The 24,406-nt window shown below is 38.4% G+C and overlaps 1 protein-coding gene across 1 annotated transcript in view; it reads right to left on the bottom strand.

Moving 5' to 3' along the window:
• Positions 1-23,184, bottom strand: part of LOC146003848 (advillin-like) — a 143,306-nt gene extending 120,122 nt beyond the window's left edge. Inside the window, exon 1 of the mRNA XM_083142310.1 lies at positions 23,031-23,184. The gene's annotated coding sequence lies outside the window, so the exon portion shown is untranslated. The remainder of the gene's footprint in view (positions 1-23,030) is intronic.
• Positions 23,185-24,406: the final 1,222 nt, after the last annotated feature.

Below are 24,406 nucleotides of genomic sequence, written 5' to 3'. Positions count from 1 at the left end.
TTGAAGCTTTCACTGTGTTAAAAAAATAATAATAAACACGGTGATAGACAATTTGCTTGTTAATACTTATGCATCCCACTGTACCTTTCAGCATTTCCAAATTTTCTGAAGCTCGGAACTATAAATTGGTTTTCACCATGAAGAAGAAAGCAAGTGACATCAGAGAATCGCATTTGTGAACTGGATTTCTTGTATTCAGTTGTCTGGCATTTTTTTAAAATCTGCATGGTGCAACACTAGCTCATAGATTTCGTATTCGTTTCATGGCTAAATTCTCCTATCGCCGTCGTTACGTTATCACAAGAATACAATCGCTCTATCCAGCCTCTATACTTCTAATAACCTTGTATGCACTGCTGGTACTTCTTATTTTATATTCAGTGCGAAATGCAAATTCAACAGTTCAGCGTATTGTATTCACGCGCTGGACTGTGAAAAACTACTTCGCATATTTCCAAACGAACAAAAAGTGTGCCAGAAAGCAATTTATTCCTTTTTCTGAAAGAAATCCTGCAAGACATTTAACGTTAGTCAATGGTTGATGTGAAGGCTCTTCCTTTCTTCCGTGTTGTTCGATATCATTTGTTAGACCTCTCCGAAGGCGCAGTGGTAGCGTCATCGCCTTGTAATCACGGGGTCCCAGGTTCGATACCCGGTGGAAGCACATGAACTTTCTTTCAATAAAGTCTGTTTATTATCGTTTATGCACAGTATACTATAACACTTATCCACTGGCAATCATGGATTCAAGTTAACTGATGCAGATCTGAGTACAAATCTGTAACTGATAACCCTTCCAAGATTAATCACAGTTGCATAGTATCGCAAGAACCCAGAGAGTGAGCAGCAGGTTTATGAGAAACTAACGCAAGCAAAATGCAGCGTCCAACAAGAGACCATTCAGTTCTCCGTACAAGGTAGACTTGTGCTACTAGCAATCGGGTAAGAAAGCCGAAATATACAGAATTCTCATCCCTTTTTATACTGGACGGTTGTTTACAAAATGCCAAGAAAACTTAAACGATTTTTACACGTACCATGGATTTCCATAATTACATCATGCAATTTAGGCTTTTACAATATTTACATAAAATAATCAAAGTTGTAAATAACATATTTTTCTAAAATATTTTTCCAATGCCTAAAACGTTTACATAATAAGTAATTTTGTTATCTTTAAGAAATGCAGATTAATTCTGGAACATTCAAATCCCGTGCAAGTCACAGATAATTTATGCACGCGCAAACGTAGAACTCCCTCTTTTCAAATGGAAGCATGGCCAGATTCGACTGGGGCGACACACACATTGGTTCGGATCCAACTTTACTCTGTAGGTCCAGTTCCGATTAGCCTTTCTGTGCATAAAGTGAACTTAAAACAACAAATCAATCAATCAGTATCATTTTTTGTTGTTTATTGACCTTTCACATGTTGTTTACGAGGAACAGAAGTAGAGCATGAAGGGGGACAAGTGAAATTTCATCAATAACAAATATATTCCAACGAAAGGTCAAAAGCGAAAATGCATTTTAATTACCGGGTTGCAAGGTCTAATTAAATATAAAGATTTCGCCGAAGCTCATTAAAAAACACGCTCATTAATACAGTACACTGACATTCTGTACAGTTTCCCACATAAATGTGTGTGTGCTAACTGACCAAATGACTGACAGCATTCCTCATATTTATAACTTGCATGTGTGTTTCAACGGAGTGGGACTGTACAATAGACTTGAAATACAAAAGTTAATGTGAAAAATACTAAAGTACATACTATGGGTAAGCAGTGGCGTAGCAACATATTGCGAGGCCCTGGGCGAGATTAGAATGCGAGGCCTCCATCCGTTTTTAAATTTGTAATCTCAATGTGAATCGATACAAAATCTTCAGGGATACATAAGCAAATTATCATATTTAAATAATAATGATAAATTACCGAAGAAAATTATATTTAATAATTTCACTCACCCTAAAAATATCTTTCTTTGTTTTCCGGGAGCTGATATATGAAGCTGTAGGAAGGAAATAAGAACTGCTTATATTATCCATCGCCTTCTTGAGTTGCAAACAACCCAAGCATTTAAATGCCTCGCACTTGCTTCGCGGCAGTTGGAGGTGCTTTACTGTTAACATATTAAAATCGGAAGTGCAAGGTCGAGAGAAAGAAGAAAAGACAATATAGATTGCTTTTTATTCGAGAAAATATTAAATGGATAAAAATTTTCACGCAAATTATTTGAATTTTTGCGTAAATGTTTCACATGAGAAATATGACAATAATTTTTACTTTTTCCGCGCCCCCTTACGCTTAGAGCCCGCCCGCCTGTATCTTATTACGGGCCTGATTTGACGTATTATAAAGTTTAACTAGAATTTAAAGCCAGATAAAAACATAATCTTTTAATTTTATTGCCTACAAAAATTAATCTTTTTTCATATCTTTCCCACCTCACTTCTATTTAATACATTTTATGTATCAACCCCATGAGACGCGAGGCGAGGCCCATTCAGACGCGAGGCCCCGGGCGGTTGCCCATTTCGCCCACCCCTTACTACGCCTCTGCGTGTAAGTTCCTGATTGAACAAATATTGAAGGAGAAGGTAAATATGACGAGTAGCTCAATTTTTTAGTGGAATTGTAACAAGAGTTTCATTTGATTTGCACAGATCTGGGGATGGCACTCAGACAGAAAAGGCATCTTAAAAATCGAAACCAGACCGAGCCCGAACTTTGGTAAAATAGATTGTATGGTAAAGGTTAAGTCATGAAGGCATAGGGGATGTAGAGGTAGGGACACCAGCCCAATTACAGGTGATGTTATCAACACCAGACTCCAGCCACTTTAACCCCCCAGGGTTGCCTTAGGTAAGCATTGAATAGAGAGGCTGGGTGAGCCCCAGAGAGGTTGCAGTCAGAGACGTCGGAAAAATTCCCACCTGAGATCACCCACTCCGGGAATCGAACCTAGGTCTCCCGCATGTCAGTCAGACGAGTGTATGATATTTGAATACCAGGCCAAAATTATTTTATTATGCGAAGTATTTGGACATACCAAACGGATATCCATTTGTAGATGAGTCATATATTTTGATATCGTAATTGCAGAGTTAATCCATTAATGGCTACTGTAAACATGTCAAGCGTGGTTTCATACAATCAGGACAAAGTTCCATTTTCGAAGGTTCGTACCGTGGAAACATTGCGTCAAACAGAAAAGAAAGTCGCCGGCCCCCGTGGCAGAATGGTTAGCACATAGCGCTACGACACCAGGGGTCCCGGGTTCGAATCCTGGCCTGGACATGGATGTTTGTGAGTGTCCATTCATCAATTTCATCATATCATCACTCATCCTCATCTTCGCAAATGAACCAAAAGTGGCACAAGAAGCGAAGTAAAATAAAGCAATTCAATCAAATCAAGAAAAGAAAGTCATTTAAAAGTTTGGTGTGTCATGCCCCTGTTAGGCCTTCATTTTGCACCGGCCCTGCATACTGCAAACCATAAACACTTGGTAACTGGATTCAGGAAACCCGAAGGGAATTATTCATAAGAGGAACTAAGATTGCATTATTTGTTGGCGTATTTCGGCCTAATATATCCAGGTATATCCTAATATATCACTCATCCTGCGAAATGTTATCAACCTTAAAAATTCCACAGGCATACAGGAGAGCATGCTGAACTAAAAAATGTACCCCATTTTTCTCTATCAGGTAACATATTTGTACGATCAAGAATTTTGAAACCCTCAAAACTAACTTTTTTTTAATCTTTTTTCAACTTTTTTTTAATTACTTAAATGAATTAACCAAATAGAATATATTGGCATTTAATTTTATTATGAAATTCATATCCATTAAAAATTATTTATTTAGTTTGTCACAATAAGATGCAATATTTACCGAATTGATAAAATATAACTGACATCATATTTAGAATTTGATACTGTCATGACCGATAAAGAACAAGAGTATTGACAAGGAACTAATTTTAAAGTTTCAGGAAGCAATAAGGATTGTAATTGCATAGATACTGCAAACAATTTGTTACGTTCAAGAAACTGGACTGTAACTTGAGTCTGAAATTTCAGTTTTTCTTAACTTCTCTTTGGGGAGATTTCAGATGTAAGCGACAGTAGATAAGAGACATTTGACGCTTAGAAGTGAACCCTCAGTAATCAATCAAACCTTGCTTGTCGCTCAGACTGTCGCTTGTCATCTGCCGCTAGTCGCTTCGGTCTGAAATCTCCCTTAATTGAACTACACTCAGTGGCGCAACAGCTCTTGGAGGACCATAGGCTGCCAAATGACCTTTTTTTGTTGGGTGACACTTGGTCAGCTTTCGAGTCCCATCGCCGCTGTTTTGTAACCGTATCTATATATCGGAATCCGCTTTTGTTTCTTCCATGTAGCCATGTCGTCACGGCGTTCTGGACCTCCCATCGAGCCTCGAACGCGGGACCGTTCGCACGAAGGGTGAGAGCGCCGCCCATTTGTTTCTATTAATTTGCATCCCCCACCCCTTTCCTTTCTTTGCATTACCCCCGAACTCGCAGAGCACTGCACTGGTAAATATGCAACAAAGCTTTAAAACAAAAAAGCGGTCTCTCACAATTTCATAAATAAAAAATGTCATGCGCTCGCATATTTACATCATTAAACTATTAGCAGTATTAATGTCAATTATTTTTGTGCAACTTGGGAATATCCCAGCTTCATTATAAAGGGAAATGACCGTTAAATATACATGTTTCCATAAGCTCTCGGAAATATTGTACTTTCTAAATTATGATATCTGCGATTGTCCTGATAGCATGCGGGTCTCGTTGCTAGAGATCTCCTTATCCTGTTTCCTCGAATTTCCATCATCCTTCTCTCACGAAGGAACATAACAGTACCTGAGTTTCGCCCTATTGCGCTTGGAATGCTGGGAAACCAGCTCTATTTTGTCTCACGTGCGCCAATCTCGTGGGAGGGAGATGTCATGTTGCTCGTAATTTACGATCCGGCTCAGCACTTCGGGTTAAGACAATGTGCAGACAAATGATCGCTGCTGTAAATTTACAACGCCCCAATGGCGGCTCTTTCGTGAGGACCCGATTGCGGAGAAAACACACAACACTCCCTAGGGACATCGCTCACCTATCGCACTTCAAGGGCTGATTTAAAAGGGGGTAGGTTTTGCTCCCCCTTGAAACATAAGGGAGATTTCAGACCGTAGCGACGGGTGACACGTGACAAGCGACGCGTGTCTCTAGGTATCTGACTCTCAGAAATAAATGCAACCTTTCAAACCGAAACGACACGACAATATGCACGTGTCGCTCGGACTGGGTCGTTTTCTCAATAGCGTGCATCATGTCGCCTCGGTCTGTTGTTAGCTCAGGGAGATTTTGCTTCAGGGAGATATCACACTGAAGTGACACTCGGCAGGCGATAAGCGCCACGGGGATTTCAGATCGAAGCGACACGACACACGGCATTGAGATCCAGTCCACTTCGGATCGGAAGGTTGTATTTACTTTTCAGGGTGGGTTTCAAAGCGACACGTGTCCCTTGTCTCTTCGCTCTGCAGTCAGCCTCACACCTTTTCAGTCTCAAGGGGAAAAAAACCGCGCATGCGCAAACAATTGACCGAGGCGACACAACGCACGGTATTGAGAAAAACACCCAGTCCGAGCGACACGTAAGCGACAAGCGGTACATGCAGCTGGTCGTGTCACTTCGGTTAGAAAGGTTGCATTGATTACCGTGGGTTCGCGTTCAAGCGACACGTGTCGCTTCGATCTAAAACCTTTCTAGAAATTCCAATAAATCTTCAATTAACACAGCGATGGTACCGAGAACTAGACAGACCTGTCTGCCCCTTCGAGACTTCTCGAGACGAGACAGACCTATACAAAATCGAGACGAGAACAAGACACTCTGTCTCGTTCGAGACTTCGGTATGATGTTCGAAAATTTTACCCTGTTACGTTCCTTGCAGCGTAACGAGTTACACAGTGGCGCAACCACAGGGGGGAAAGGGCGCATTGCCCCCCCCAACCTTGAACGGAAATCAATTCTCCGAGCAAACAAGAGGGCACAGAGGGGGGCAAGGGCACCAACAGGGAGGCACAGAGGGGCAATTGCCCTCTCGATTTCAAATTTTATGCAAATAAAAATACATTTCGTATTATCTTTTGCATACAACTAACACTACCACTACTAATAATAATAATATTAATCTCTCCGTAATTATATGGCTCGGATCCCACTTTAAACTGTAGGTCCAGTCCCGATTAGCCTTACTGTGCATAAAGTTGACTTAAAACACCAACCCAATAAGTAATAATAATTACACCTGTACTTTATTCACATCCCTCCATGTTTCGAAGCTAACATATAACTACTGAAAAGTCGTAAGATCTCGATTGAAATAAGACCACAATTTCCTTTTAAGATTATAACTGTTTTGTATAAACGCATTGATTGACGTTTCTACAGTGACGTGCTCTTTACACAAAGTGATCGTTGTTAAGATTAAAGTATACATTATCAAGTGTACGACAGATAAGATGGGTAATTTCCATGTTTGTGTAGTGCGTAATTTTTAAACTATACGTTGTAACCACCGTATTTCGAAGTATAAACATGAAAACTTGGACCCAACGGTAGTCAAATATTGATAGTAATGATAGCAATTGACATATTTGAATTACGGAAGAGAAATATTAGGTGTTAAATAGATTTATTGCACTTTAGTGCCAAGGTACGTATTTAGGAGCGGTAATCTTACCAAGTACTAAAATACAATAATGAAAATGTACTTTTTAGCATATGTTGTACTACGTATAATCGATAGTTATTTATTTTCTATGAACTTGGAAGGCAAGGATTATATTGGGGTCATACTGCTTTGAAGGGCAGTACTAAAGAAGATTTATGCACACTACTACTTATGAAAATATGCATAAAATATTAATCAGGAGCATCCTTTTTATTACTATTCAATGAATATTTAGTTCCTTATCTATTTGACATTAATTTCCTTGTTTTATACAAATTTGGTGATATTAAGTGCACGCAAACTAGATAATAAATATATGCTGTAATATTTATATTCTTGTACTATCTTTTTAAGTATTCGTAAAATAATCCATATTTAATTTAATTGTTTTAATTTAAATATTATTATTATTTCTGGAACACTTGGTTCGCCCCCCCCCCCGGAATATATTTCTAGATACGTGCCTGTTTGGTGCTATATTTTGTTGCATAACTGATATTATGATAGTCTAAAATTCACCTTGAGTAACAAGCTACCGTTTTGTACAATTCCTTGAGCAGCACAGTAGGCTACATCTTAAACTTTCTTTATTCGTTCTTTTTATTTTAGTGTTTGATCACTTTTACCTATGAGGCATGCACTAGAGTGAGCAATGCACATCCATAATTTATCTATGAAACTATTGATCAGAATGTAGCTGTTACCATCAGATTAGGAAGTTGTTGGAATTCGAACCCGCTGGACTGAATTGGTGTCTCAGATAAACAGGTCAGTGAGCTCGAAGCAGGAGTGCTGTTGAGAGCTTATGCAAGTTTGTACGTAAATGAGATCTGTTGCTGATAGAGGTTTAGCTAGAATCTCCTATTCTGCTGATTGGGGGGTAATTGTTATCTTATCTATGAATTGTTAAGAATTTCGCAAAAACAATGCAGATCTGATCAGAATGTGACTCATTTGCGATGGAAGCTACTGAGAGCAGATTTCCAAGTTCAAGCGAATCTTTCTTCTTCTCTTCGAGATGTATTCATTCGTGGCAAGAGTGTGGAGTGTGTTTCGACAGTACTTCTGTAATCAATAAGCTGCTAGAGATAAAGTGTGTGATAAACCGCCCCAATTCATTAATATTTGTAGTTGCAGCGTAAATGTCTGGTTAGAGGCTCAGTGAGCCACAGAGAAATTTTACAGGGACATTGTCAAAATTCCTGCTTGAGATCGCCAACTCCAATAGTAATAATAATTGTTATTATTATTCCAGATATTTCGTTGTTTTATTATGTTTGAGTTTGTTTTTAAGTCCACTTTCTGCACAGAAAGGCTAATAGGGACTGGACTTACAAGTGGGATCCGAACAACTATGTGCCTCCACCGAGTATCGAAACCGGGATTCCTTAATTACAAGGCGACAACGCTACCACTAGGCCATCGGGGAGGCCCCCAGTTATATTATGTATATTTGTGTACAATTTATAGTACGAAAGATAAGAATGGGAATCAAATTATATTAATAAATAACTATTTGTTTGACGAAAGAAGCATGATATTATTATCACTTAGGGCCCGGAACTTTATGTTATAACATATTTTTCATTTGGCTTCGGATCTAATATTGGGGTGAGATCTTTACATATCTGATGATAATCAGCCGAAATAGACAAACTTGACAAAGCATATTTTCACATATTTAACCAATTTCGCGTTTTACAACACTCTTCAATTTCATTGTAATAAGACATATTTCTGTATAATTTCGTTATTATCTCGCACATAATCGGTTATTTCATATACTTTTCTTCGTAGCTTTAGCACAACGGATAGTTTATATTGTCGATGACAGGATATGGAAATTACGGAGGAAGAAAGGTGCCGTCTTTTCTTAGTACAGAACAATAATACCCCACTTTCTTTTCTCGCCGACAATTGATAGCCATGCAAACATTATTGAGGAAAAATGTTCTCTCTCATTTAAGGACGGGAATCGTTCTTATTTCTTTGCCTTTTTCGCTTTTCACAAAAATCAGTCAAAAGTTAAATTAACATTCAGCCCATTACAGCCCCTACTCTACTCTATAGGGTGTAGGAGAAATTCTAGAGTACTGCTGCGCATATTTTTGGCTTTACTGGGAATATTTCTGCATTTTTCTGACATGTTTGTAATTTTTCATGACATATTTTCCAATTTATATGACATAATTACATACATATTTTACAGTTTTATAGGACATAAACTCCCGAGCCCTCAGTAGTCCCTGCCCCCCAATAAATTCGTATTAGAAAAAGGCTTAGGGGTAAAAGGCCTACGGTTCGAACAGATTTGGTTGCATACCATTCGTTTACTGGAACTCTGTTTCAATCACCTACTTTCTAGATATTGAATTTACTTCCTGCTCTTCAACTAAGTATCCAAGAGAATTCACTGAGTAACGCTTAAAAGTCCTGCTTAAAAGTCCCATTGGCTGTTAAACTAGGAACTAAACTGAAAAGGAAGCTTCCTACTTGATTGCTGCATGCCTAATCCAACTAATTTTGCCAACCAGGTAGTTTAAAAGTCACACTAGCCGACCTCCGTGGAGGAGTCGTTAGAACAGCTCGCTGCGATGCGAGAGGTCCTGGGTTGAGGGTTCCAATTCCGACTTGTGCATGGGTGTTCTTTGTGAGTGTACCTTCATCATGTCATCATAATCATATCGTCGCAACGATCGAGCTCATGATGAAGAGTGTCTCAAAAGTCACGCAACCCTAACCATGAGCGATGTAACATGAAAATTGCGGGAGACATTTGCACTTGGTATTCTGCATTATAAACCTTCTTCTCTTAGATATTTTTGAAGTACTTTAGATTGTCACTTAATTCCATACAGGAAGTTCTAGAGATTAATTAATGGGTCAAGTTAAGGCTCATTTATCAGGATGGCAATTTTAGGGGGAGAAAAGGGGATGGCAGGTTATAAATTGGTGTTTTGTGACCGCCACTGTGCTGATCTGTTAATTGCAAACATTATGTAAATTTGAGAATAATGATTTTATGAACAAATCTAAAAGTGACATTCTAGTGGCTATATGAAATTGGATTTGATTGTAATTTTATTTTGGAAAAATATTTTGAGAAATTATGATTCTATTAGCAGGGCGCGAAATTTCCGGTCGCCAGGTCGCCATTGGCGACCAAAAGTTTGGGGCTGGCGACTAAAATTTTGTTGTTTCAAATGTGTGTCAAACATGCCCGAACATCTCAATCCAACGTTCGTACATGGTTTTGGAAAGCGAGCCGATTGAAAATCCTGTGTCCACTCAACGCCAACCCCATCTTACAAATTTATTTAATGTAGCATACTATGTAGCTAAACATGAGAAGCCATTTAAAGACTTTGAAGATCTGCTGTGTTTGGCAGGAAAATTAAGTGTGAGTGGTCTACCTAAGTATGGCAATGAAAAGCAATGACGAGAATTTATTCATTTCATAGCTGAAACTTCGAAGTTAGATCTAGTGGAGAAAATAAAGAAAAGCACATACATCAGCCTTCTGATGGATGAATCCACAGATAGATCATCAGTCGAGCATGCAAATGTGTACGTATGTTCGATACGTGGATGCAAATTATGGTCACATCAAAGAGGACCTTTTAGGAGTAATAGAGCTCACAAACTCTACTTCTGCTGGTTACTTCACAGCCATAACTGATTACTTTGATAAGCCAATAGGTTCAAATAAATACAGAAACAAGTATTACATTGTATGCTTGGGTACTGATGGTGCAACAAATATGGTCAGGCACAAATCAGGAATGGCTGTGCAAATGAAAGCTATTTGTAATAAAATGATAAATATTCACTGCCTTGCACATCGTAGAGCATTTAATTCCGTGATTAGGAATATTTTTCAGTTTTATCATGGCTCTGCTAAAGACTCTCTTGAGAGAAACGGCAGAAGTTATAGAAGAAATTCTAAAACTGAGTGTTATCCACACTATTAGGTGGTTAACCAGCAAAGAAAGTGCTGTAAGAGATCTCTTGGAATCATGGAAAGCTGTTGTGACCGATCTTGAACATGGCTAAAGCTAAGGGTTTGCTGAAAAGTTTGAAGCAATTTAAATTTGTTAAGCTTCTGTACTTCCTTTTGGATTTTTACAGGAAATTGAACCCTTTAAGCGTGGCACTACAAAATAAGAATCTTTTGATTTCATCTCTGAAAATAAGAATTGAACACTGTATTTCAATTTTGGCTGACCTGGAATCTAATGTTGAACCAAGCGAACAAGATTTCTTGGACCATGTATCCATTTCAGGGCAGATCAGGGATGTGCAGCTCACAAACATTCAAAATGGAGAGCAAGTTTCAGACTGTTAGAGGAAACTTAATTAACAATGCGAAGGTGTACATCAAAGAAAGATTGCAATCTATATCAACAGATGTGATTGCATCTCTGCATGTTTTCGACAAAGAAAATATTCTTCAGTTTGGGATAGAAGAAATAAAGAAGCTCTACATGTACTTGAAGCCGAGCCTCTATAATGAGAAAATGGATGTTCTGTTAGCAGAGTGGACAGAATACAAACTTTTGTTTTCTTCTCTGACTTTGAATCAGACGCTGGAGAAGATTCACAGTGAGGAGTGTTCAGCAAGATTCCCCAATTTGCTCCAGATTTTAACATTTTGTGCTGTTCTACCAGTGAGCACAGCTTCAGTGAGAGAGGTTTCAGCTGTCACAACAGACTTAAGACTGCTTACAGGAACTCTCTGAAGACTGAGACACTAGATGATTTGCTCAGAGTTTCTGTAAATGGACCCCCCTTGTCAGAGTTTGACCCAGCAGCTGCGATTGATAAGTGGTACTTCAGTGCAGAACGACAGCGCTACACAAACATTAATTCCTAAGGTATATTCCTTTTAATACTTGCTTATATTTGTATTATTTATCAATATAAAATAGTGGCGACCAAAGATTTTAGTCCGCCGACTGACTTCAAACTTGAAATTTCATGCCCTGCTATTAGTATATTTACTTAATTAATTAAAGGAATTAGGCAAAAAATATTCGATATGATCTTCGTTAGTATCACTAACAGACCTAAATATTCTCAGCAATTCGAAGACAGCACATGCCCATGCATTCACCATGCAACCACATGAAAAATCAGAAACAGTCTTGTGCTTTCCGAATGAAACATGAACAACACATTGAATTCCACGCTTAAAGGAAGTGACGTCAGAATACACGTCATGATGCTTTTGGAATTCGTGTTTAACGTCAAGGAATTTGTAATTAGGAACTGTAAATAGACATGACAGTGCCCACCAATAGGATCACATCCTACTGAAATCGATTATCGAAAAACAAGCATCGAGGTACAGAATGCGATTTATTACTATTCTGTGGTGAAGAGAGAGCGACACAGAATGTGTGAACACGTGGTTGTGACTTGCGAGAAAGGAGAGGTGGAAGATTATTTTCTGATTTTATGTTTTTATTTAAGCGCGAATCCAATTATACAACAATGTATATTTCTGCAGCAGCGAGGAGTCTGATAATACATTATATTCAACAATTAACCTAAAATATAAAATTATGTGTTAATCTTAAATTGTATTTTACATTAACAAAATGAAAAACTACCTTTCTATCAGTGGAAAAGATTCTGTTTTATGAAATAATTTTATATCCTTATGATCACACAGTTTCTCTGGTGTGTCAGATTTAGACTACAATACCGAGAAAATTTCTTTCATCGTGTACGAGTGCAATTTCAGACCTTGCAATATTACCAATAAGAGCGCTCGCTGTTCATTGCCTTTCAATTGTCGATAATGTTGAGTCATGAATGCTCTTCTTCTATGACAATTGAATCGTATACGAACGGCTTTAGTTCTGCAAAATACACCATGAATGTATGAAGGAAGCACAATGTGTACACGTCACAGATACTACCAACTTATCGTTTGCTGATTAACTGTTTTATTGACAGGAGAATGAAGCCGAGATCTCGCTACTTGCGTGAAAGAGGCTGATGGTTAATTCGCAGAAGTGCAAAGAGTTGTCATTCTTCCAAATGACACATTCGCCGTTTTGCTTCGTTGGGCGTGAGAACGCATCTGTAAGTCATGGGTATGTTCTGGAACAGGAGGGGGAGGCGGATTACTCCAGTTCGTGAGAATATACGAGTGTTCGTAAGGGCTCATTTACTAGCAGGAAATGGCAAAATGGAGAAATTGAGGATGAAACTTGGGCAAAATATCTCACAAACTTGAGACCTTTAGTTTGCCCCGTTGCAAAAACGCATGCAAGTTTTTCATTGTCCCTACAATTTATATGTTAGGTCCGCCTACCTCCGTGGCGGAGTGGTTAGCACACCGCACTACGACCCCCAAGGGTCCCGGGTTCGAATCCCAGCCTGGGCATGGATATTTTTCTTGCTACACATATTTCCGACACAAAATGTAGAATTTTGGTAAGGGGGGAATATCACAGAAGTCAGTCCCATTTTTGCCTTTTCCTGTACTTGACTTCTTTTCTTTTTTAATGTGTGTTTGTTCCGCTGAAGATTTTTCAGAAAGAAAGGGTCAAACAAGGTATTTTTCTCTAAAACACTGCTTCCTGCATCGATCTCTACCAGTCTTAAGTTGTAATTACCAATTTCTTATAATATCAAATAAAAAATGCTGTAACTAATATGAAATTACACGTGTGAAATGCATTTATTTCCTGACATCCATTTTTCAGAAGGGTCAACGGCCCGCTCTCGCTCCCCCTGGATGCCCTGACCACCACCAACCCGAAAACCATCGCTGGGAGCTTTGTTAAGAAGCTCTTAAAATGTTGTCCAAAGGGAGATTTTACAAAATAAGCAGAACTCGGAGAACTCGCAAAATAGGGAAACAAAAAGTTTCGTTACCCATGTGAAATGTCTTGCCCGATTTTTCTTAAACTCAACAATACTTTAACAGAAGTTATCGTAGTCAATATCCTTGGGTTCTGTCCCCCAATTACCCTCCTAAACTGCGCACTTTTATTTAAAATGTAATGACAAAGGCCTATGTGATGTCCTGAAAATGCTGAGATCTTCGTTTCTTAATCTCCAAAAATATGTAGATTTAAATATATCATAGAATTTGGTGTTCCCTACAACATAGAAAATATTTATTTTTCGCCCGCCCAATTGAAATGCTTTAGTCGATAACTCATTACCTTATTTTAGCCGAAAATAATGTTCAGTATTAATTCGTAATTATTGTCAGTCAATATGGTGACAACAATTGCACTGTTTGAAAGTACGAAACAATACTTGTCCCTTCAATTTCATCATAGCATCAATCATCATCTTGACGATTAGACAAAAGTGGTAAATAAGCAAAGTGAAATAAATATACCAAATCTAACACTGGCAAAGGATTTCTGGCATGAAGGGTGAACCTCGCTCACCGAACGCCATCATAAAGATACCCTTCATTGTTGCGGAACAATCGCCACCGTTCTGGACTACAATGAACCTTACACGTATTCCTTCGCCACATGAGCCGTATTAGGTAAGCTTACTCGGATACGTCTTGGCCTTGCCATATTATGAAGAAGTACATTGCAACACGTAGGTCAGCTCTGGCTCCTGGAATAACTGCACATTACAGACACTTCGGTCATCTATAAATGAGACGAGAAGATGGTTCCGGGGGAAAAGACCAATGAGAAAAGAAGAAAAGTAAGGAACGTGCTTCAAATCTAGAAAAAGACAAGAGTGAAGATGAACGTTAGGAGTTTATTAAAACTACTATCAACAAATAATTTGAGATTTTTATGCAGCCAAATATGAACAAAAATACCTGAAATACTAGAATGTGAAACAAATATGTAATATATTAAATATACGTAGTAATACTTTTTTTTTCCCCTCTTCTGTCATTTTCTAACTATTTTTGCGTTCGAGTCATGGCCGTGTATATAATGGAAATAATGGAAGGGGTTGAAATTAAAATACTGTACCTGTAATATTAATACTATTATTATTGACTTGAAACACTTTCAAATTAATAAAATGTTACTGTCCGAATATCTGTACATACTAACGTGCAGTAATTATATTATGAATTACAATATTATTTTTCGTCATGTGCATGTAGAATTAATTTGCATTTTTTTTTTTCAAATTATATTGCAAAGCATGCCTGACCGTTATTATTTTTAATTATTATTTTTTAAATGTACACGAGTTGTTGCCATTTTACCGTTTATTTTAAACATAATCATACATAATCTTACAGTTATTCTGAAGATATTAATAAAATACAATTATTATACATGAAGAATATAAGACCGTTTATTATGTTTGTTGATTATAGTGATTTCATCAAATGCTGATGCGATTATTCAATTAATGCATAATGTTCATTAAACCGATGGAAAGGGTTTAGACACATTAAAGGCTGTCATAATTTACATAGCTCCTCATGTATATATCTTTTCGATTGTTATTTTTTTTTTTTTTTTTTTGTTTTCTTTTAAAATGAAGTACACTGGAAACGCAGGTGAGGAAAGAACACAGCGTTACAAGATTCCTTCCAGCAGTCCACAATGCAGGAACAAGTAACAGGACACGATAAAAAAAACGTACAAGAATGCCTCAGGACATCAATAGGAATCCACTCCTTGTGAAGGGGAGAGGAGAAAGGTATGACATAATTAACAGCTATTACTATGGAGATGAACCGTTGATGACACTTGAAGGTCAGCTGGAAGACTTTTCCGGGTCTGGAATTGGGTGAAGTGGGATCGATCTTCCATCGAGAGAGGGCCATCAATGTAGCAGAGGTGTTAAAAAACCGGTTGTGCTTTTCACGTTGAGTAGGAAAGAGACTCTTTATAAGGTGATATTATTTCCACATTGTGTAGCACTGTTGATAAACTGTGTATGAGCTCTTCAGATTATAAAGTAAACGGGTAGTTAAATAGCTTGAGTGCTCTGCATAAAACCTCCATTGTACACGTACACGTTTCACATCTTGCGTGCCGTGCTTATCTTGAACAGTACATGTAATTTTTCTAGTAGCGGCTTCTGCCTATTCGCATATTCGCACACACAAATAAATCTGCAATGTAATTTAAAAAAATAAACTCACGCTTAGGATTTGGCTCTAATCAAGGAGGATGCCCCGGGTTGGCGTCCCGGGTAGTCACCCGACCCTGCTTGTTTGATGTATGCAAATGTTGTTATTCTTTTGTTCACATTTATCAGCGGAGCGAGGGGGAAATTTTTTTTCTAAATATTTTCCAAATCGACAATAATATTGGATATTGTAGATCGGCATTTCTATTTTTATAGTGATTTTGTCAGGTTAGTGAATGTTGAAATTCATCGAGATATTTCAAATTTGTATAAATTAATATTTTTAATAGAGTTTTATTGCATGTGATAATACGTGTCTGAATGTAAGTGGCAATGGTGTGTGACGCTGGATTTGTAGTATATCACAGGTCAGTCGTACGTTCGATTCCCACAACAGGCAAAAATGTTTTATTCACCTAAAGAAGAAGTGCTCTCGAAACATAGTGTTTGAGTTTTTGTTTTAAGTCCACTTTTTGCACAAATAGGCTAATCAGGACTGGACCTAAAGTTTAAAGTGGAATCCGAACCACTATGTGCCTCCACGTAGTTTTGGAATAAGTATAGTTAAAAGCAGTAGACAATGGAGAATGTCCGATTAACATGCCATGCTTATAAACCGCTTATATCTTTAACAGTGCGAAATATATTTTACAAATATTTTCTGGTTAGCTTCGTTGTGTACTTTCCTTGACGAAGTAATATTTACTCTCAGCAGTTGAAGGAAGTATAATGTGAAATTAATGAACCCGAATAAAATCTTCATAAAATATTGGCATATGTAAATTTTCTATTATTCTTATACCGATCTTTTAACGTGCAAGAGAGTAAATGTGCCGAGTAGAATAATCTGATACGCAACACTATGTCGTCGGGACGTGTTTTGTCCACCAATTCGTGTCGGAGTTAGGCGGTTATTGTCCAGCCTAATATATATATCCCTGCATAGTACATAAGACACCAATTTGTTGTGTGATGTAAGTAGTTACTGGATAATACAAATTTCAAGTCCATACTTCTTTTTTTTTTTGCATCTTACCCCAGGTTTTTATGTGAAGGCACAACGCTAGTACGAGGTATTATCAAAAAGTTCCCAGAATGGCACGAATGTGTTCATAAAAGAAAAGATGTGGCAGGCACGCTTCTCCGGATACGTGGCAATCTTCCACACCATCCTGGTAAGTGTGGCAACTGCGGTTTATGTTCTAATTCGAGAGATGTAACATCAAGTTCCTGGCGGAGAAACGCATTTGCCTTACTCGCCTGATCTAGCACCTTCAGACTTTTGGCTATTGCCTCCTCTCGAGGCTCACGTTGAATGTTTCCCAAGAATTGATTGATTGATTGATATGTTGTTTTAAGTCCACTTCATGCACAGTAAGGCTAATTGGGACTGGACCTACAGTTTAAAGTGGGATCCGAACCACTTGTGCCTCCACCGGGTATCGAACCCGGGACCCCTTGATTACAAGACGACGACGCTGCCACTGCGCCATCGGGGAGGCCATTTTCCCCAAGAATCGAAGGCATCAGAGCGAATAGAGTTGAAGTAAGTGAGCCTGAAGAAGGATAGTACTTCGACGGTAACTGGACTTCCAACAGGCAGCGTTCGAAGTAGAACAGGAAATTCTTGGCCAAGACTTGGCAAGAAGTGAGGAGATGCTTACGTAATTTATCTTAGCTGTAGGAATACACCCTGATCCTCACTCGAACGTCGACCATTGATAACAGGAATATTTCATTTGGATAAATTTTTGTGGGTGATTTCCAAACACGTTTTGATAAATCCTTGAACAGAAAAAAAAAAACATTTATTTGGAAGTAATGAGAATGGAAACTGATTTTGTTCAAATACATTTAAATTGAAGTGAGCCATCATTTACAGCGTGGGCGATATTTCTAAATGAGTGGAGGGGATTTCCCGGAAAAGGAACTCTCATTTCTCCTTTTTGTTCTAAAAAATACAGACACATAATTCTCCGGAAAATGCTATTCACGAGAAATTATCCTCCATTATCCCTTGGCACTCAACAGTGTTGCTGGGTATAAGAGGTGACCTAAAAGGCAACCTAATTTCCACGTAGTACACTCCGGCTGGTAACTGCAATGTCGCAAGTCAACGAGGTACTGGCGGCTGAAGCTGTAAACATGAGACACGGCTTCTGTTGCCTTTCCTAAAAGGAAAGTGGAGTTTCAGTTTCAAGTTCACTTTATGCACAGAAAGGCTAAACGGGACTGGACCTACAGTTTAAAGTGGGATCCGAACCACTATGTGCCTCCACCGGGTATCGACCCGGGACACCTTGATTACAAGGCGAGGACGTTACCACTCTGCCATCCAGGACTCTATTGTTATGAACGCGAAAAGAAGCGCAAGAATTTAATAACAAAGGCGTGTGTGTGTGTGTGTGTATATATATATATTCTATATCTGCATATTAATTAGATCTATTCCTCTCTTACGAACTTCCTGGCCTAACTTTTATGTTCCTGGGTTCAGCATAAGTTTTCATTTCGCAGAATTGCTGGCATGCCTAGGGTTTCCTCCTTCGATTTTCGAAGCACACTTGCATCGAAAACTTCAACGTAACTTGTACAACCGGTTTAGATACTGTATTTTTTATGATTGTTGCTTTGTCCGTCAAGCAGAGAACTCAACAGGCACCTATGAACATCCAATTATATTCTCTGCTTTTAAATTTTGTATACCGATTTGGTGCAACTGAAAAAGAAACCACTTAAAATATTTCCGGATAATTTTCTAGCGTACTGTACCATTTCAAAGTGTGATTTTTAAGGGCTCAAGTTGCAATAAACCAGTGGCATGCCCACAACATGACCCACCAAAGCAGGGGCGAAATTCGGGGGGGGGGGGGGTATTTCCCCCCACCAACAATTTTGGCTACAAAAATCCTCCCCAACAAAAAATTCCGGGGGCAGAGCTTTTGTTATAACAAACCAAAGATAAGCACTTACCGTACTTTTAATTTCAAATATACTTACTAAGAATAATATAGAAAACACACAAATTAGTGTGGTTGTGAGTGTTGAATGCTTTCTCTCTCTCAAGAGATCATTAACAAATCTACCTCAATACGCACAATAAAAGTAAAAAAAATGCAAGACAAAAATAACTATGAAATCTAATTGATTTATATTAACATAAAGAAAAAACTAAATAAAAACTTATACATAATAAAACCACTTCAACTATTTCATAATTTATTAACGTCTTTAACCAGTTAGTAAAGGAATTAGTTTGCTACTTTATATCTGCATATATTAAAAGCAAGAAATTAACTTATTTCTATGTAATTAATAATTATTATTATACTAATATATTTTTAATTTAGTAACTTATTTTTATACTTAATAACATTATAATTATGTATATCGTATTATTTCCATATATGTATGTGGGGGCGGGGGTATGTTGATTAAGATCTTTCTCTCCCCCATGATTTCGCACCCAAGGTACCCGCAGGAATTGTTTCGGAAAAAAAGGGTGGCAATCAAGGCATTTTTCTCTACAGCACTGCTTCATTTTGGAGTTATTGCATTACTGCAACGACTTCTACCAGCCTTACTTGTAATTACCTGTTTCTTGTAATAACACAAATTGCAGTGACTGAAATGAAGTCATGTGTAAAATATATAAATTTTGGTTGATATTAATTTTTCAGAGGGAGCAACGGCCCTCCCTTGTATGTATGCCCATGGCCCCCACAACGCTACGCACCATCGCTATGAGCTTTGTTAAGCTCTTGAAATGTTATCCAGAGAGAGATTTTAAAATACTCATTCATTATTTTATTTTGGACCTAAAAACTTTCTATCCGCTGTTTGTCCATGAATTTCATTTCATTTTTTCTAAAAAAAAATATAAGCTGAATTCATGGAACTTGCATAATAGGGAAAATCGAATTTTCGTCAACCATGTGAAATGTGTTGACCGATTTGACTCAAATTCAACAATTCAGGATCTGTAATTTTACAGCAGTTATGTTAGCCAATATCTTTGTGCTCTGGCCCTCAACTTCTGTCAAAACTACGCACTTTGGTTGAAAATGTCCTAGTGACAAATTCTAAGTAATGCCCTGAAAATTTGAAATAAGCAAAAACAAATATTTTTCGTACACCCTCTTGAAACGCTTTGGCCGATTATCTTGTTATAGCCAACAACAAATATTTTAAATACTCTTTAGTATTACTTTGCAATTATATGGTACATATTGGCAGTGAAATATGTTGAAGACTACTGTACTTTAAACTGAAGTTTGAAAGTACGAAACAAGACTTGTTTTATGTTCAAGTTTGTATTTGAAAATTTAATGGAAATATTTGAGTTGCATAATACGAAAACTTCCCTTGGGTTATGTAGAGGAGGATCCCTGGCTTCAATCCACCCTTTTCATTTGTACCTTAATGAGTTATATCCACTTTCCTCTAAGCTTCGTTATACTTCAGAAACTGGCTACTCTGCATTAATTCTAAAAGTTACATGGAATATGTATATTGCGTTTTGTGCATGGTCAGTGGTCTGTTGCAACCACATTGCCATGTCCGACGCCATTACAAGTGGCGCTCGTAGTTCAAGTGGTCTAAAAACTCCCCCTGCTTCAATTATTTTGCAACTGAAATTTCATATTTTTTACTCCACAAAGTTCATAAAGGTGTTGTAGTGTTGTCACAACAATAATTTTCCCTTTAAATTATGAATGACCGTTTTCGTTTCCAAAAACATACTCAGTAAAGCAAAATGGTACTTTTTTTTTAACCAAATATGAACTATCTTTTATTTCTATTCATTGGCAGTATTGATGTTACAAACGACGTGTGACGAGAGATATGTAGAGAACAGCATGATTTTGACACTATAATGTAATTGCAGTTGCTCTAATATACAAGCAGAAAATAAAAATACTATTATATTCTATTCTAAATACTTTCTAGGCGAAATCGTAATTATTTGCTGAAACAAATAAAGTATACTCAACGTCTCAAAGGATTTCCGCTGGTCTCGGTGGCAGAGTGGTCACCATAACGCGCTAAGAAGCCAGAGGTTCCAGGTTCGTACCTTGGTCTGGCATGGCCAGTGGCGTGATCAGGATTTTCGAAAGGAAGGGATTACGTATACTTTTTTAGTAGTCAATCTTAATTTGGCCATATTTTTCTGTCTTCCCTCCCTTATTTTAGGAATACTGGGCCAACGGTGGGGGGTATGACCCCCCACTATACATTGGGCACGCCACTGGGCATGGTTCCAGATCATCCCTCATCCACCGCGATTAACGTAAAAGATAAAATGCGGTGTAAAATACCGAAACAGAAGAGCGTTACCGTTTTTGTCCCCCTACTCGAACCCGGGAGTACTGGCTTTTGAGCATGCTACAATCAGCGCTTGCCTACGAAAGTTGGATAATTAGTAGGGCTATATACCTATAGGGTTACTATACGTCCCGGAATGATGTCATTTGCCCCGGTGTCCTATAAAATTTCTACGTGACGCGCTAATGTCCCGGAATCGAGTGGAAAAACAGAAATGTTGAATATTATGCTTTCATGAAGATTATTTCTATTTAGGTAAATGAGTGGACAATTTTAAAATGCTAATTTTACAAAACATTGAATCGGCTACTATTATTTTTCCTTCTGTCTTCAGTGCTGAATTTAGTTAACGTACTCTTCCATTGCATATTTTTCGTTATTTATTAATTACATTCCTACACATTAATCTATTATGTACGATAGAAAATAGTTTCCTGAAAATTATTTTTGGCTTGAATTTTCCTGACCTTTGTTGCAAAAGTGTGTCATCTAAACTTAGGCAAGGTGGTGTTTTCATTTTCCTCCGCGTCCATGAAAATCATTTCTGAAATACCTTAACATCTTTCAAACCCTGCAGCAGTTTCTGCGTAGGCTATAGTCCAAAATAATTATGGTTGTACATACATATTACCACGGATAAGGGTGTGTATATACCCTTATCTGTGATATTACTTTTGTTGAGTCCACCCCACCCCCTATTCCAAACAGACTTCCGGTCAGCGGCGTCCTGGTTTTTTATACTTATGAATTATAGCAACCCCCAGTGGCGGCGATTAGGGGTGCAAGCCCCCCAATTTTTGCCACTTTTGCCCCCGCACTATGCTAAACCTTATCTATCAAGGGAAAGTAAACTGCCCTTGCCCCCCCCCCCCCTAGCTTTGGAACCCAATCGCCGCCACTGGCAACCCTATATATACCCTAGTCAGTGAGCATATGAATGGGGTGAAACTTATTCATGAAATGTCAAAGTTATATTTATGGAAGGGATAATACTAAATAAACCAACCGCCACCTACCCTTAATGGGGGAGGGGAGGTAGCTTCGCGTTGCTGCAGATGGAAATAACGATATGCAGGACCATCCATTCTATTCTTTTTTTTTGTTCAGGATTAAAAGCCAGTTACCCTCCCTTCGAAATGCAAATATGTCGCAAGACCAGCCATGGTTAAAGGGATATTTTAAAAAGCCGATGCTCTCTGTGCTTCTTTAATCTGCACATCAGGATTGAAGCACAAAGGGTCTTTACACAATTCTTGTTTTTCTAATTTTCAATGACGTTGTAGCTTCTAACTGCATAGGCACAATAAGATAAGATATAAGCTTAGTAAATATGTATCGTCATGTTGGTTTGGGAAGCAAAGTACAGGAGGCAAAATCTTCGTTACTGTGTTGTCATGAATGTCTAATTCCTCGCAACGTTTTGTCTTCTTCTAACATAAGTGCATTGTTGCTATGGAACACCAGTTCATGTACTCTTGGCGGATTTGCGTTCGAGGAATTTTACAAAAGGCTACCTACCTAGAGAGATATTCCATTACCATTGCTTTGCATGCGGCAAGGGTCATTCGCTTCTGTTACGATTGAGTGCCTAAATGCCAAGGCAAAAAGACGCACGCAAAAACCCCCCTTCCCCGCGAAGTACGCATGCAAGCTACGTCAAAATATGAAAGAACTACGTCTGGACATGTGACTGGGGACACCTGTTGCACAGAGGAAGGAACGGAACGAAACCTAACCGGAAGTCACCTGGCGCTCATCGGAGCATCAGCGTTAGCGTGACATTGTTGTGCCGGCTACCTTTGTTCTAGAGGTGTTATTGTAGGTCAAGTTTTGTAAACACAGTACCTTGAGATGAGCAGATCTGCAGAATATCTTCATCACTATGAGCCAGGGAAAACACCGTCCACAAACATCACTGCAAACAAACCGAACACACCGTTGTTACACACTCCTGCCTTCTTTCACTTCTCCACACAAACTCACCGGAACCACGCCAAGGACGGGCAGGTGAAGCACAGCCAGGGGTGACCAAAGTCGGGTCGGCGCGGCAAATGGCAAAGCAGGAGTTGGAACAAGCGGCAATACCTGAGAAAAGTTTTGTGCAAGGGCAAGAAACCTGACTTCTATTCTGTGCACAATAGCAGTTCTCTCATCGTCAAGCAACAGCAGATAAAATTATATTCAATGGCTCCTTTTAAAACTCGAAAAAAGAGCACATACAAGCTATTGTATGCTCTCTTTGTGCAACGGAAATGGATGTTTTTACTTGATCATCCTACTGGCTGTGTTGGATCCCCCCGAGACATGGCTATAGGCGTTCCTCTATTTCTATCGTGTTCTCAGCATGGTACGGTGTGGGTGATATGTGCACTGAACCGTAACTCATTTTTATCAGCGGATGTTAATGCCAGCATCAAACAGCAAGGGGAAGAACACTGCGGGCGTTTTCCAGCGCCACTACGGCTGTGAAAGAAATCTCTTATTCTTGTTACTCATAAAATGTCATAAAAAAATGTAGTAGGTTAGGTCTAGTCATCGTTCTTTGTAGATTACTTCCAAGCTTAATATTAAAGTTGTTGTTTTTTTTGTATTTTTTTGTAATTAAGCTCGAAAGAATTGTTTTAATTCACGAATGAACAAACACTATTGACATTCCTGTGATTATTGCTGTCATCACAGTGGCGGATGTAGGAATGGCAAATTGTAGTCGACGGGTAATACATGATCGGGTAGTAGTCGGGTATAGCCGTGAAATAAACATTTAGATTTCAAATAGAAAAACCAGGGGCGCACTAAGAATGATAAATTAAGAAAGACCAATAGTTCACATACAGTTATTGGAATCCACTACTAATTTCTGGGAGAAATATGAAGATGTATCTTGCACTGTAGCTACAAAAATTGTTTGTTTCCGGAATGTAGTGTTAACTGAAATCGAAAGAAGAAACATGTCGAACATCAGCGAAGGTACGTACAGAATTCCTCTTGATAGAAAACAAAAATTCTGATTAGTAGCATTCCTGACGTATCACTGCTTATATGCTATATTTGACCCTACCTGTGACGTCTTCATCAGCTGAGAGGTTGTTTTCGAAGCTAAAATTGATCAAAAATTACTTGAGAAGCACAATGACAAGATTGAGATTGAGTGGAATGGCGTTGTCAAGCATCGAAAGCGATCGGAAACTGGACTTGACCAAACTAGCACAAGAATTTCCTTC

This window comes from Lepisma saccharinum, chromosome 20 (genome assembly GCF_977018435.1).
Source record: "Lepisma saccharinum chromosome 20, izLepSacc3.1, whole genome shotgun sequence".
Lineage (NCBI taxonomy): Eukaryota > Metazoa > Arthropoda > Insecta > Zygentoma > Lepismatidae > Lepisma > Lepisma saccharinum.
Note: the sequence above shows the minus strand (reverse complement) of the source record. Positions and strands in the feature narration are given on the sequence as shown.